The 12,007-nt window shown below is 38.1% G+C and overlaps 1 protein-coding gene across 4 annotated transcripts in view; it reads left to right on the top strand.

The window, feature by feature from the left end:
• The window catches only part of LOC114031838 (lethal(3)malignant brain tumor-like protein 4), a 504,773-nt gene that overhangs the window by 248,064 nt on the left and 244,702 nt on the right, over window positions 1-12,007 (top strand). The gene's annotated exons all lie outside the window — the stretch shown is intronic.

The raw sequence follows: 12,007 nt of genomic DNA, 5'->3' as shown, positions 1-12,007 counted from the left end.
TAAAGTTTTTGTGTAGAAGTAGAATAGCTTCCCATAATTGCTTCTTGATGTGTGAACAATAATAAAATCTGTGGGGTGTGTGTGTGCATGTGTGTGTGTGTCTTGCTGGTTACCAAAAATTCAGGAGAAAATTATCCAGACCTTTTATCCTTGAACCTTGTAACTAGTGTCTACTTTTTTTATGTGAATGATTCCTTTGATTTGATCAGACTCTCATAACTGGTAACTTATTTCAGATACACATAAGCATTTTTTGCCCATTGCTCTAGCTCGTCTCTATACACATTTGATAGATGAAATGTAGGCTTTTGTTCTACAAATTACATTGGTTTCTATTAAATCTAATGCAGAGAGAGACTTTCTTAGGCTGTATAACTATTGGAAGCAGATGTGTCTTTCAGAGAATCCCCTACTCTTAAAAGGTGTCTTTTATAGTCAAACATATTCCACTAGTATACTTACTAAATATAAGTGATAAAGGCAGGTATAAAAGGCAGGAAGGAAATATATAACTGAGTAGCTTTATAATCATTTCAATACATAAATATGTGGCAAGAAAAAAGCAGAGAGTAAAATTTAGCAGACTAAAATTTTACTATAGGGCATCAAAGTCTTTTAAGGAAGAATGGACTACTAATAGAAACTAAGGTATGTGCAATAGAAACTGTAATTCTAATGAAAATGCTGAAAAACTTGACTGTCTGGTTTCAATTCCCTTTATATATGACTTAGTATCTTTTAAAAATGGAAAGAGATCTAGGGCAGTACCAGAATCAGAATGCCTGGGTTTGAGACCAAACTTTAACTTTCCCTGAGGGATTAGCTGAGTGATCTTAGAATGGGTGTTTAAACTCTCTCAGTCTCAATTTCCTAATCATTGAAATACTGTCCAGTCGGGTAGTTATAGGAGAGCACTCTGTGGGCCTTAAAGTATTCCACATTAATGGGAATTACTGCTGTTACTACAAAATGAGGGAGAGTGAAGCTCACATTTGCACCATCACGGGATTAAGTGGATACAATTTTACTACTTTTATAAAATGCTTTGTAAATCCTAAAATACTATATAAATGTCATCTTTTGCTATTTTTCATTACATTCCACTGCACACATGATAATAATGAATGCTATCATGCTTGGGCCTGTGGGGCACACAGAGAGAGCCTGGTAGATTTATCAGGTTGGAGAGAATTTCTGTAACCCTGAAAGTGAGGATCCCTGCACATGAAGGAAGAAAGGAAGAAAACAAGCATTTATTAAATGCCTACTATTTGCTAGGCACTGGGCTATATGCTTGGAATACAAATACAAGTCAAAAGAAAAACAGGCCCTGCCCTCAAGGAGCTTGCATTTTAATAAAGGAAGACAACATACAAAAGGGACCTGAAAAGCTAGGAGAAATTAAGGCCAGCTGGCCTGAGCCCTTCCACAAAATGGAGGCTCCAGGAATATTTCACCAGTGGGAGGAAGGGAGCTGCTTTTGCCAAGGGATATTCCATGATGAGCAGATCTCAGCAGTGGTTGTTGACATCAGACAAATCCACAGCAGTGTATTGTTCCTCTTGACTCCACCTGAGTGAGCTCTGGGTCTGGATTAACTCACATTTAGATTGAGATTTTTCCATGGGGTAGATTGAAGTTTTTTTTTTTGTTTGTTTGTTTGTTTTGGTTTTTTTTGAAGAGGGAGCAGGGAGGCTTTGACTTACAGATCACTATGCAAAGGGAGAGGTAGGGAGGGGAGAGAGGAGAGAGAACTGCAAAGTTCAGAGGTTGTGGTCATAGAGTTAGGATTTTGTTGGATTACTGAAAGCGGGAGGTATTGCCTGGATCACAAAACAGGGATCACAGAATCTCAAGAGTTAGAATGGACCTAATATTTTACTTTAAATCTAACCCCCATACCTCTATAAGAATCCCTATTCAGCAAGAGTTCTTAACCTGGGATCTGCAAACAAATTTCAATGTGATTGGTTTCTTCTTTTCTTTCCTTTTTTAAAAAATCGGTTTCTTTTGTAATCTTCTGTATTTTGTTTTATTTATTTAGTGGCTAGCCCTGAGTCACACAACTAGTAAGTGTTATGTGTCTGAGGTAGGATTTGAACTCAGACCTCCTTCTGACTCAAGGGTCCACTGTGCCACTTAGCTGCCCCAGTCTTTTGTATTTTAAAATGTTTCTTTGAAATGGGATCCATAGCTTCATCTGAGTGCCAAAGGAGCTCAGAACACAAAAAAACCCTTCTCTTACAGTAGCCTCAACAAACTATCATTGACCCTCTGTGTGATACTACTAGTTATGGAGAACCCAATGACTCCCAAGAGAGTCTTTTTCTCTTTAGGATACCTCAGATTTGTACTAAATTTTTCTTTACAGTGAGCCAAAATCTGCCTCTGCAACTTCTATCCATTAGAATACATTTCCTCCCTCGTGTAAGGGCAGCTAAGTGGCACAGTGATGAAGTGCAGGGCCTAGAATCAAAAAGATTCAACTCCTTGAGTTCAATTCTGGCCTCACGCACTAACTAGCTGTGTGACTGTGGACAAGTCACTTAACCCCATTTACCTCAGTTTCCTCATCTGTAAAATGAACTGGAGAAGAAAATAGCAAATCACTGCAGTATCTTTGTGAAGAAAACCCAAATGGGATCACAAAGTTGGATGTGACTGAAATGATTGAACAACAACAATGTCCCTCTTATACCTTTTTTCTAAACTCCTACTAAAAGTGTCAGGTCCAGGAGTTTTTGAAGATGGCTATTATCCCTTCCTTTAAATGTTTTCTCAAAGTTAAATACCCTCCTTTCTTCAGCTGATGCTGACTGGTATGGCATGGTATTGTGGCCTTTTACCATCCTAGTTACCCTCCTCTGGACTTAGATCTCCAACTTATTGTCTTCTCCAACATGCGGCACCCAAAACTGAACACAGTATTTCTAATGTGATCTGACCAGAAAAGGATACATTGGAATCATTGCCTCCTTTGTCTAAGTCACCGTTAGGTATCTTCAGGTGACATTGCCTTTTCCAACTGCAGTGACCTACTGTCAATTCATATAAAACTTGTGGTCCACTAAAGCCCCTAGATCTTTTTTCAGATGCACTGCTCTCTGCCCATCGTTCTCCCATTTGGGATACTGATTTTTTATTTGATTTTTTATCTGGGAGTAAGATTTTTTATTCAACTCTATTCAATGTCTTCTCAGTAGATTTAGTCCCAGTGTTCTAGCTTATGCTGGTCTTTTTTGGGACCTGACATCAAATGTATTTATTATTCCTCCCAGATGTGCATCTTGTGCAAATTTGAGGAATGTGGCAGTTGTGCCTTCATCCACGCCGCTAATAAAAATGCTGTACAAGAACTCAGTTTCTAGATCAAACAGAATTTATTAAGGGGGCCAAGAAACATGGTCCAGGGGTCAGGTTACAAAATTTGTTACCTAATTAACAGTGAAGATCTTACTTGCGTAAACAGTTTGTATAATTCAATGCACTGAGTTTCCTGCGGGTACTTAAGTGTTTTTGGACTGTCCAATAAGCCATGAAGCTTCCTCTAAATTCATTGCAGTTGAACTGCTCTCACTGATGCTATTACCCACATTATTCTCAAGGGAACAAGGGAGGGGGAGATTACCCTATTTCTGGACCTGATGCTTTCAGTATGAGTTTTGCCATTTTGGTGGTGAAATGGTGTTATGATAGATCCCGGGGCTTTTTTCTGTTACATTTCCCTCCCTCATAATGTCCAAGTGGCCCTAGGGTTTTCAGGAGTTGAAACCTTCCTGAATGAGGAAAATTTTCTGTGCAGTAGAATTCTCTAAAGTGAGTATCTATCATCTCTCTCACTATTTTGATTTTCAGGTGTGTTGGAGATATTTTAGGTTCTTGTGGTCCAACTGCTCTACGATAGTATGCACAGACTTCTCAAAGTTATGGTGCTTGGCCTCATATGGCGCCTGTAACTCTTGACAGGTTTTATCCCCATATGGCCTAATTGCTTTCTGCTGTTGCTGCTGCAGAATATTTAGGACCACAGTGTATTTCGGTGTGGTGCCAGCTGGGGACAAGGTAGCCTAGACTGTCATATCTGAGGCATCTGTCTCTACCCTAAGTAGTCACCATTGACATCATCACAACTTACATTTATATAGTACTTTAAAAAAATTATTATCTTTGCTTTTTATATTACTTATATATCCCATTGTATCTTTCCCTTTACTCCCTACTAGAGAATCATCTCTTTTGACAAAGAATAAAAGAGGGGAAAAAAATAGTTCAGCAAAACTTAGCCATATAGTGAAAAGGTTTAATGTCATATTTCAAGTCCCACAACCACAGATCCCACCTTTGCAAAAAAAGTGGGGTGGTATATATTTACCTACTTCCGTTCCCCTGATCCACCTGCCCTGTCTCCTTCTCTTATCCCTTTCCCCTATGCCCTTCCCTTCTCTTGTTCCTTTATCTCTTTCCCCATCTCCTCTTATCCCCTTCCCCTATCCCTTTTTCTTAGCCCAATCCCTGTTTTTTATCTCATTTTCCTTCCCCTTCTCCTTCATTTTCACCTTCCTTTCCCAAGGTTAGGGCATAAGAAGGAGAGAAAATAAATGGTAAGAGATAAATAAAAACTTTGTTCCTTCAGATGGTCTTATATAGTTCCGATTGAATGTGGTGTCTTTGATCTGGCTTTTAGAAGCATTGTACCATAGAAAGAGCGTTGTCTTTGGAGTCAGAAGGTCTAGGTTCGAATGCTGCCTCTGACACTGACTACCTAGGTGGTGTAAGCAAGTTACTGTATCTCCTGGGGCCTCTCCTTATCTGTAAAATTCAGAGGGGCTGGACGAGGTGGTCTCTGAGGTCCCTTCCAATTCTGGATCTGTAATCCTGTGTTCTTTACCTGGCATATTCATCCAATTGTTTTTTTCTTGGGGAGTGCTGCTTGTGGAGAGTTTGGTTTTACATACACATACAATAAAGACAGTCTACCAAAGTCTTCCCCCACTGCTTCCTCTTAGTATAGAGCTGACATGGGGTTTTTGGAGGCTTTGCCTGTTAAGCACAAGTTCAGACAGGGCTGATAATGTCAGAATGACCACCCTGGGTGAGTTCAGAGAGACTCATTGCCCAGCAGATGGACGCTGACCGGGTGGGAATTTTTCAAGGCCACAGCAACTCTCTGTGATACCACAGAAGGGTTATGGTTTCCAACCCTCGAGGAAGATCACTACCTGAGTGAAATCACAGATCCTTGATTCACTGAGGTACGATGCGAGCAATTCTGAAATGGTGAGGAACGATATGTCATGTTTTAGATGGACGCATCATAGAAATAGCATTTCAACAAATGGAAATACCCAGCCAAATGGGACATTTTACAGTCTGTGATAGATCCTTATGGGAGAGGATCTGAACAAATGATTTCTAAGTTCCCTTCGACTCTTGCATACTATCTTTCTTTGAATCTGTGTGCATCTTACCCTAGGTTTTCAGTCGTGTTCCTTCCCCCCCCAACCCCCATGAGAATTTTACTTTGAACACAGATATGTGACCAGCATTTGCTTCCAGCGATACCTTTGTTCCATAGAAAATAATTATTAAAATTAGGACTTTATTTGTCCTTCTGATTTGTGACTGTGCAGAGAGAAGAGCTACAATACCCCTTATGCAGATGAAAGACTATGTATGACAGTGTTGAAATAAAGGAGTAATCAAAATTAATACTCTTTGTCGGGAAGGATGCTCAGAGGAGCTAAGTTTTCAGTTATGTCTAGAATATGGGCATAAATTAAGGTAATATTTCAGATGACTAAATCAGAATAAAGTCTCAGAGTGTCTACTGTATCTTAGAATAAGAAGTCTCTTCAAGGTGGGGACATAACATAGGAGATAAGAAAGGTGATCCATTGAGGTACAGAAAAAACTATTAAATCTTTTGTTTCTATTTATTTTTATCAACCAATCAATAAACATTTATTAAGTATCTGCTATGTGCCAGACACTGTGCTAAGTGCTGAGGGTAAAGACAGTTCTTTCCCTCAGGGAACTTACAATCTAATGGGAGAGACAACAGCCAAACAAATATATATAAAGCAAGCTATATACAGGATAAATAGCCTTATAAAAAGAATTTAAGCAAATCTATTATGTCCAACTTGCTATTCCTTTTAAGTATATTCCATATATCCAACTGCTTTTAAATAGTAACTTAATGTTATCAGTGATGATGGAGACTTGCTAACTAAATTTCAGTAAAAAACCTTTGCATAATGGTGAATTTGGTGAATAGAATCAAAAGATTATTTAGTAAGCATATCCATCAATGCACTTCTTCCATCTGAATGTATTTAGAATTCATCTAGCAATTTAAGGTTTGCAAAGTGCTTTACATGTTACCTCATTTTATGCACACAACAACCCTGTCAGGTAGGTGCTAGTATTATCATCTTTTTATAGATCAGGAAACAAAGGCACAGAAAGGCAAAATGTTTAGGGTCATACAGTGAGTTAAATTTCTGACGAAGGATTTGGACTCAAATCTTTGTTTTATTTCCACTGTACCACCCAACTTCCTTTGGGATGTTTTTATTTTTTCAACTATAACAGCCATTATAAAACATATATACAAAAAAGATATTAGAAAGAATGAGGTGAAGATGAAATAACATTTTAAAATTTTATTAAATGTTTTGATACAAAATAAACAACTTTAAAGCCCAACTTAGAATCATTATGCCAAATGAAGATTTTAAAAAATAAAGAAAAATATTCAATCACATTCATTTCACTGAAACATTGTTGATATTAATAGATTTTAGTGTAGTGAGAACAAAAAAGGTATTTTGTATCATTTAATAAATAAGTTATTTGGAAAATAATCTATCATCTTCATCTTGACGTTTTAAATGTCTTTTTGTGTTTTTCAATGTAGTTAATGTATTTCTGCTGTGGCACATATATTTTATATATATGTGTATGTGTGTGTGTGTATGCATATAAATCTACACATATGTAATATAATGTGATCATTGTTAACTTACGTTTTTATAACTGATAGGAATGTGTAGTCAAAACAGTTTGGAGAGCACTAGTTTATGGATGTCTGTAGCCTTAGATTGTTAGGAACTGTCTATCGGCAAGTGATTTAGAAGAGCCTGGAAAGCAGAGCCAGGCTCACATAATTGTGGATAAAAATACACATGTCCTGGCACAAAACAAAGTGTGGCTAATTAAATGAACTTTTTGTAGAACTCATACTCACTTGTTCTGGTGTTCTGTGCTTCAGACTAACACATAGATCATATTTCTCTCCTCACTCCTCAAACTGTTTTGATTCTGGCAGTATAGGGTCTTGCTTCTGATCCAGGCACTTACCTTCTTCCTTTGCCCAAGCTCAGCTCAGCATTCTGAGTCCTTGGCAGCTGACTGCAGCTTTTGTACAACTAATCCGGTAATTCTGACTCCTACCTAGATGGGAATCTAGTGACCAGGACTCCTTCTCTGGCCCAGCAGGATTCCACTGAATTACAGCATAGAAGATTCTCTGGTCCATGCTTGAGTAATATTAAGAAGATCGTGTGTGGGGTCAGTGGACCTTATTTTTCATACATCAGTCACTTTAGTTCGTTTTCACTTTCTTACCCCAAAGAATCAACCATTTTTAAGAACCATAGAATGTAGCTTTTGCTGAATTTTTTCTCTCCTATTGCTCTATTAATACAGTAACACCTTAGCAAAAATTCTCAAGTGATATATTTTAGCTGATAGATGACTTTCAATCTCTTAGATATAATCTGTTAAATTCATCTGCCCAGAAAAAAAAGATAACTGTAAAGAGCTCTCTTTGGAAGGGTATCATTAAATTCTTAGTCAACTTCCTATCTGCTCTTGCTAGGATTATTTCATCTGGCTCCTATCTGGCTTTCTTGAACCTGCATTTTCCCTGGGATTCTTCTTCATATTCTGCTGCTTATATAATTATCCTTTAATACCATTCTCTTCAGTCTCCTTCTCAAACCACTTACATTATTTTCCTGTTTCATCAAATCTGAGCCCCTCTGCCTTGTTTTCATCTAGGTCTTCCATAATCTGACCCTGCTTTTATCAATCCATTTTTTCCGTACTGTCCCCCAAAATGTCATTCTTGCCGCATGGAATTCTCTCTCCAAGCTCATCTCTCTGTCCAAATTGTGTCTGTTTCCAGAGTAAAAGTCGTATGGGGTAGAGCAGAGATATCTGACTTGAAACCAGCAAAACAGTATAATCAGAACCAGATTAAAATGTAATTGGGAAATATCTTACAAAATTAATAAAAATAGAATACAGCATAGATAATGTTAATTTGTGGTTTTCTAAGTCAGTATGCTATCTGCAGGGATCATTTCTATTTGAGTTTGACACTGCTGGAATAGAGGAAACATTACCTTGACTACATTGTGAGGTGCTTGGGGAACCTCAAAATACCCATGTAGAGAGATTGGCTTTGGAAGGCAAAAGGTCCAGCTCTTCATCAGAGACTGTAGTGAAGCAGGAGATAGTAGAGGATGATGTCAGAAGGATTTGAGGTGAGGGGAGGAGTCACTCTTCATGACCCCTTTTCGGGTTTTCTTGGTGAAGATACTGCAGTGGTTTGCTATTTCCTTCTCCAGCTCATTTGACAAATGAGGAAACTGGTGGATCCTGTTGAATGACGTGGGCCATCATACGTGTCACACAAGTGACACTTATCTTTCTCTTTTATTACATTACTGATCTGTTTTATTTTCCAGTCATACATTTGTCTAATGTCGTCTTTCTCCTGCATAATTCCTCAACTATATCATATACTGCCTGATTCTACCTGCCATATGCCAGAACAATCCTGTGGAAAGAATGCTGGATTTGGCCTTCCAAGAACTTATGTGTTCAAGCTTATTAGCTGTGGGACCTTGGGCAAGTCACTATCCATTTGCAGTGTCTCTCCCAAAAATGTGTATATATTCCTGTTTACTGATGGGTGAATTCTGTGGGTTGTCTATTCAGTTATACATCATACCCTTTTACTCAGTTCCTGATTATCTTCTTGGTTGCCTTGCTAGACAGAAACTTGCTTCTGTGGGGTTTGATTTTTCCCCAGAGGAATCAGAAGTCAAGAAAGGTTAACCATGAATTTTTATGGTCAGTTCCATCTATTGCTTCCTTTCATTGGCAAGATAATTACGAATTGACTGTTTGATAAAATGTAAACAACTACTGCATTATTCCCTAGATCCTTTACTATAGTTGCTCTGCCTGTGTATATGTGCTTATGGGCCAACCTAAATGTGGAAAAACCTTTAGGTTCATTCACCTCCATTAAAATCACTGGCTTTGACTTCCCTTAAAGTTCTTGGCAAAATATTTCAGTTCTGTCTTTTCTTTGTGATTTTCTAAACCATAAAAGCCTAAATGTCTCATAGATTAGTTCTAGGGATCTCAGTGTTTTGTGAAGTTTATCCCTAGTGCAGGTAACCTCACATTTGCATTGCAGATAGACTGCTTTTCAAGTGAGTTGACATTTGTGGTTGGTATGAGTAGCCTTTAATGTTTACCTGCATTTGGGGAATGATGATTGGCCCATTCTCTGATAGATAGAATCTCTGTAAGTGGGCCAATTTTCCCTAGTGGTTCTGTACCATCAATATTTAATGATAGCAATGAGCTCTTGTGTGTAGGTTTTATTAACACAAGTTATTTTCTTGGGAGCAGATTGCAGGATCCCTAAGATTTCCTGTCAGCAGTTTTTCTAAACTGCTTGTTTCAGGAAATGACTTCCTACGTCTTACCCAGCGACTTCAGGATTCCCACCTACTTGTGTTCTAATAGTCATCAGGTGTTTTATTATGCCCAGTTGTGCTTTTGATCATTTTAGATAAAAGCTTGGATTTGATGAGAAGTTTCTTTCAGGGTGTTGTGGCTAACAACACTCTCTCACCCATGGCCCTCAGAAAGCTCTCCCAGGTATTATGTCAGAACCTTCTCTGTACAGCTCACAAATCTCCTCTGATAACTTACTCTTATTAGTCATCCAGAGGCAGTTCTCAGGTCCAGGGAAGGTGTTGAGGATAATTCCATTACCTTCCTCATACCAAGTTTCCCTCCTGTCTTCTTTCTTATGCACATCCCATGGGGAAAGACTGAAAAGGATGGTGATCCACTTCCCTCCTGGCTCCAAATATATGTTTTATTTAATTTTGAATTCTTTGTTATAGTTTTCTAAGGAGGTAATAGGAGGCACTTTTTGTTTATGGGTCAAAATGTCTTTTCTTACCTTATTTGTTCCTCATATTTTTATATTATTCATTTATACTTAACCGTATTTTTTTTTTCTGTGAAAGCTGACCTGTTATTCAAATCTGGTAGAGAAATGCAGCTTAATCAATATATTTAATACTGTAAAATATATTTTGTGGAAATGTTAATATGGAAAGAGAGAAGTCACTTAAATTTAAGACCTCTGTCTACATTTCATGGAGAAGGATTAAAGTACTTTGGTTTAACGCCGGAAGAAATACGATGAATGGCAGACATTATAGGAGGTCGGATTCAGACCTCTATTCATTTAATTCTACAAACATTGATGAAGTGCTTATTATGCAGATGGGCACCATGGTAAGCTCAACATATGGGAAAACTTTGTGGTAATTAGAAGAGTCCCCCAATGTAGAGGTCTTTCACTTGTACCTGGATGGTTCCATGTTGGGAATGTTACAAAGGGAATTCATGCATCAGACTCTGGTTGATGTTGGCCTCTGGAGTCTCTTTCAACTCTACAATCCTAGAGCTCTATGTAATTTACGTATCACTAGGATCAGTAGAATCACTTATTGTCTTAATCAAAGGCAGTTCTGGATACTGTGTTTGATACCCAATAGGGCTTTCTTCATGAGACATACAAAGAAGTGTTTATTCTTAAGTGCCAAAGAACCCAGAAGTCTGTTATAGATGTAGGGATTACATCCACAGCTTGAGCAATCTCCGGCACACTGTGACTATAACATCAACATCAACAAGCCGAACTGTTTCTGAAGTGAACACATTGCACCCTAAACTTGAGAGACACAAGGAGCTGTTCTCTTAGTTTACATGTAAGAATAAGTATAAACCAAGAGAGAGATTCCAGATACACTTAGAAATATGAGCAAACCTTCTAAGGTTGGTTTTCATTCCTTGGATTTAGTAGTGATGACCGTCATGGGAAGTATACAGCAGTTCTTGGATCTCTTGGCCCCTGTAGTTTGCTAATGATTTAGAAGTAATTAGTAAAGTAATTTCAGATTTACTCCTCAGACCTTAAAGTGGTAGACAGGGGTGGACGCATGGGTATAAAATTTAGACTCCAGGGAAGGATTTATGTTGTAACTTAATTTATAAAGATTGGGTTTTAAGAAGTTACATTATGAAACATGAGTAGTATACATGGGTATGATAGAAAGACGGAGAGTTACTATTATTATCATTGTTATTATTTGTAGGAAAAAGGAGTTGCCCATAGCATCGATGACCTCACTATGGCAATGGTTGTTCAGTTGTTTTCAGTCACGTCTGACTCTTTGTGACCCCATTTGGTGTTTTCTTGTCAAAGATACTGGAGTGGTTTGCCATTTCCTTTTCCAGCTCATTTTATAGATGAGGTAACTGAGGCAAAGAGGATGAAGTGACTTGCCCGGCATCACATAGCTAGTTAAGTGTCTGAGGCCAGGTTTGAACTCAGGAAGATGAGTCTTCCTGACTCCAGACCCACCACTCTACCTACAGCTGCCCCACTCTGGCAATAGCCTAAGTTTACTATACATTTATAAAAGGAGATAATATCTGTAAAGCACTTTGCAATCCTTAAAGCCCTATGTAAATGCTAGTATTTATATTTTTTACTGTTGTTGTTATTGGCATCTAGCAGTGCAAGGGGGACCACCAGAAACTAGAACACCTGTCTTCAAGTAAGGAAAATAGAACTACGTGAAATTCCTTGGTTTATACCTTCACTTCCTTGAAGAAGCAA

Source organism: Vombatus ursinus, unplaced genomic scaffold (genome assembly GCF_900497805.2).
Source record: "Vombatus ursinus unplaced genomic scaffold, bare-nosed wombat genome assembly UNPS02015255.1, whole genome shotgun sequence".
Taxonomy (NCBI): domain Eukaryota; kingdom Metazoa; phylum Chordata; class Mammalia; order Diprotodontia; family Vombatidae; genus Vombatus; species Vombatus ursinus.
The sequence above is the reverse complement of the archived record's forward strand: the minus strand, read 5'-3'. Positions and strand labels throughout refer to the sequence as shown.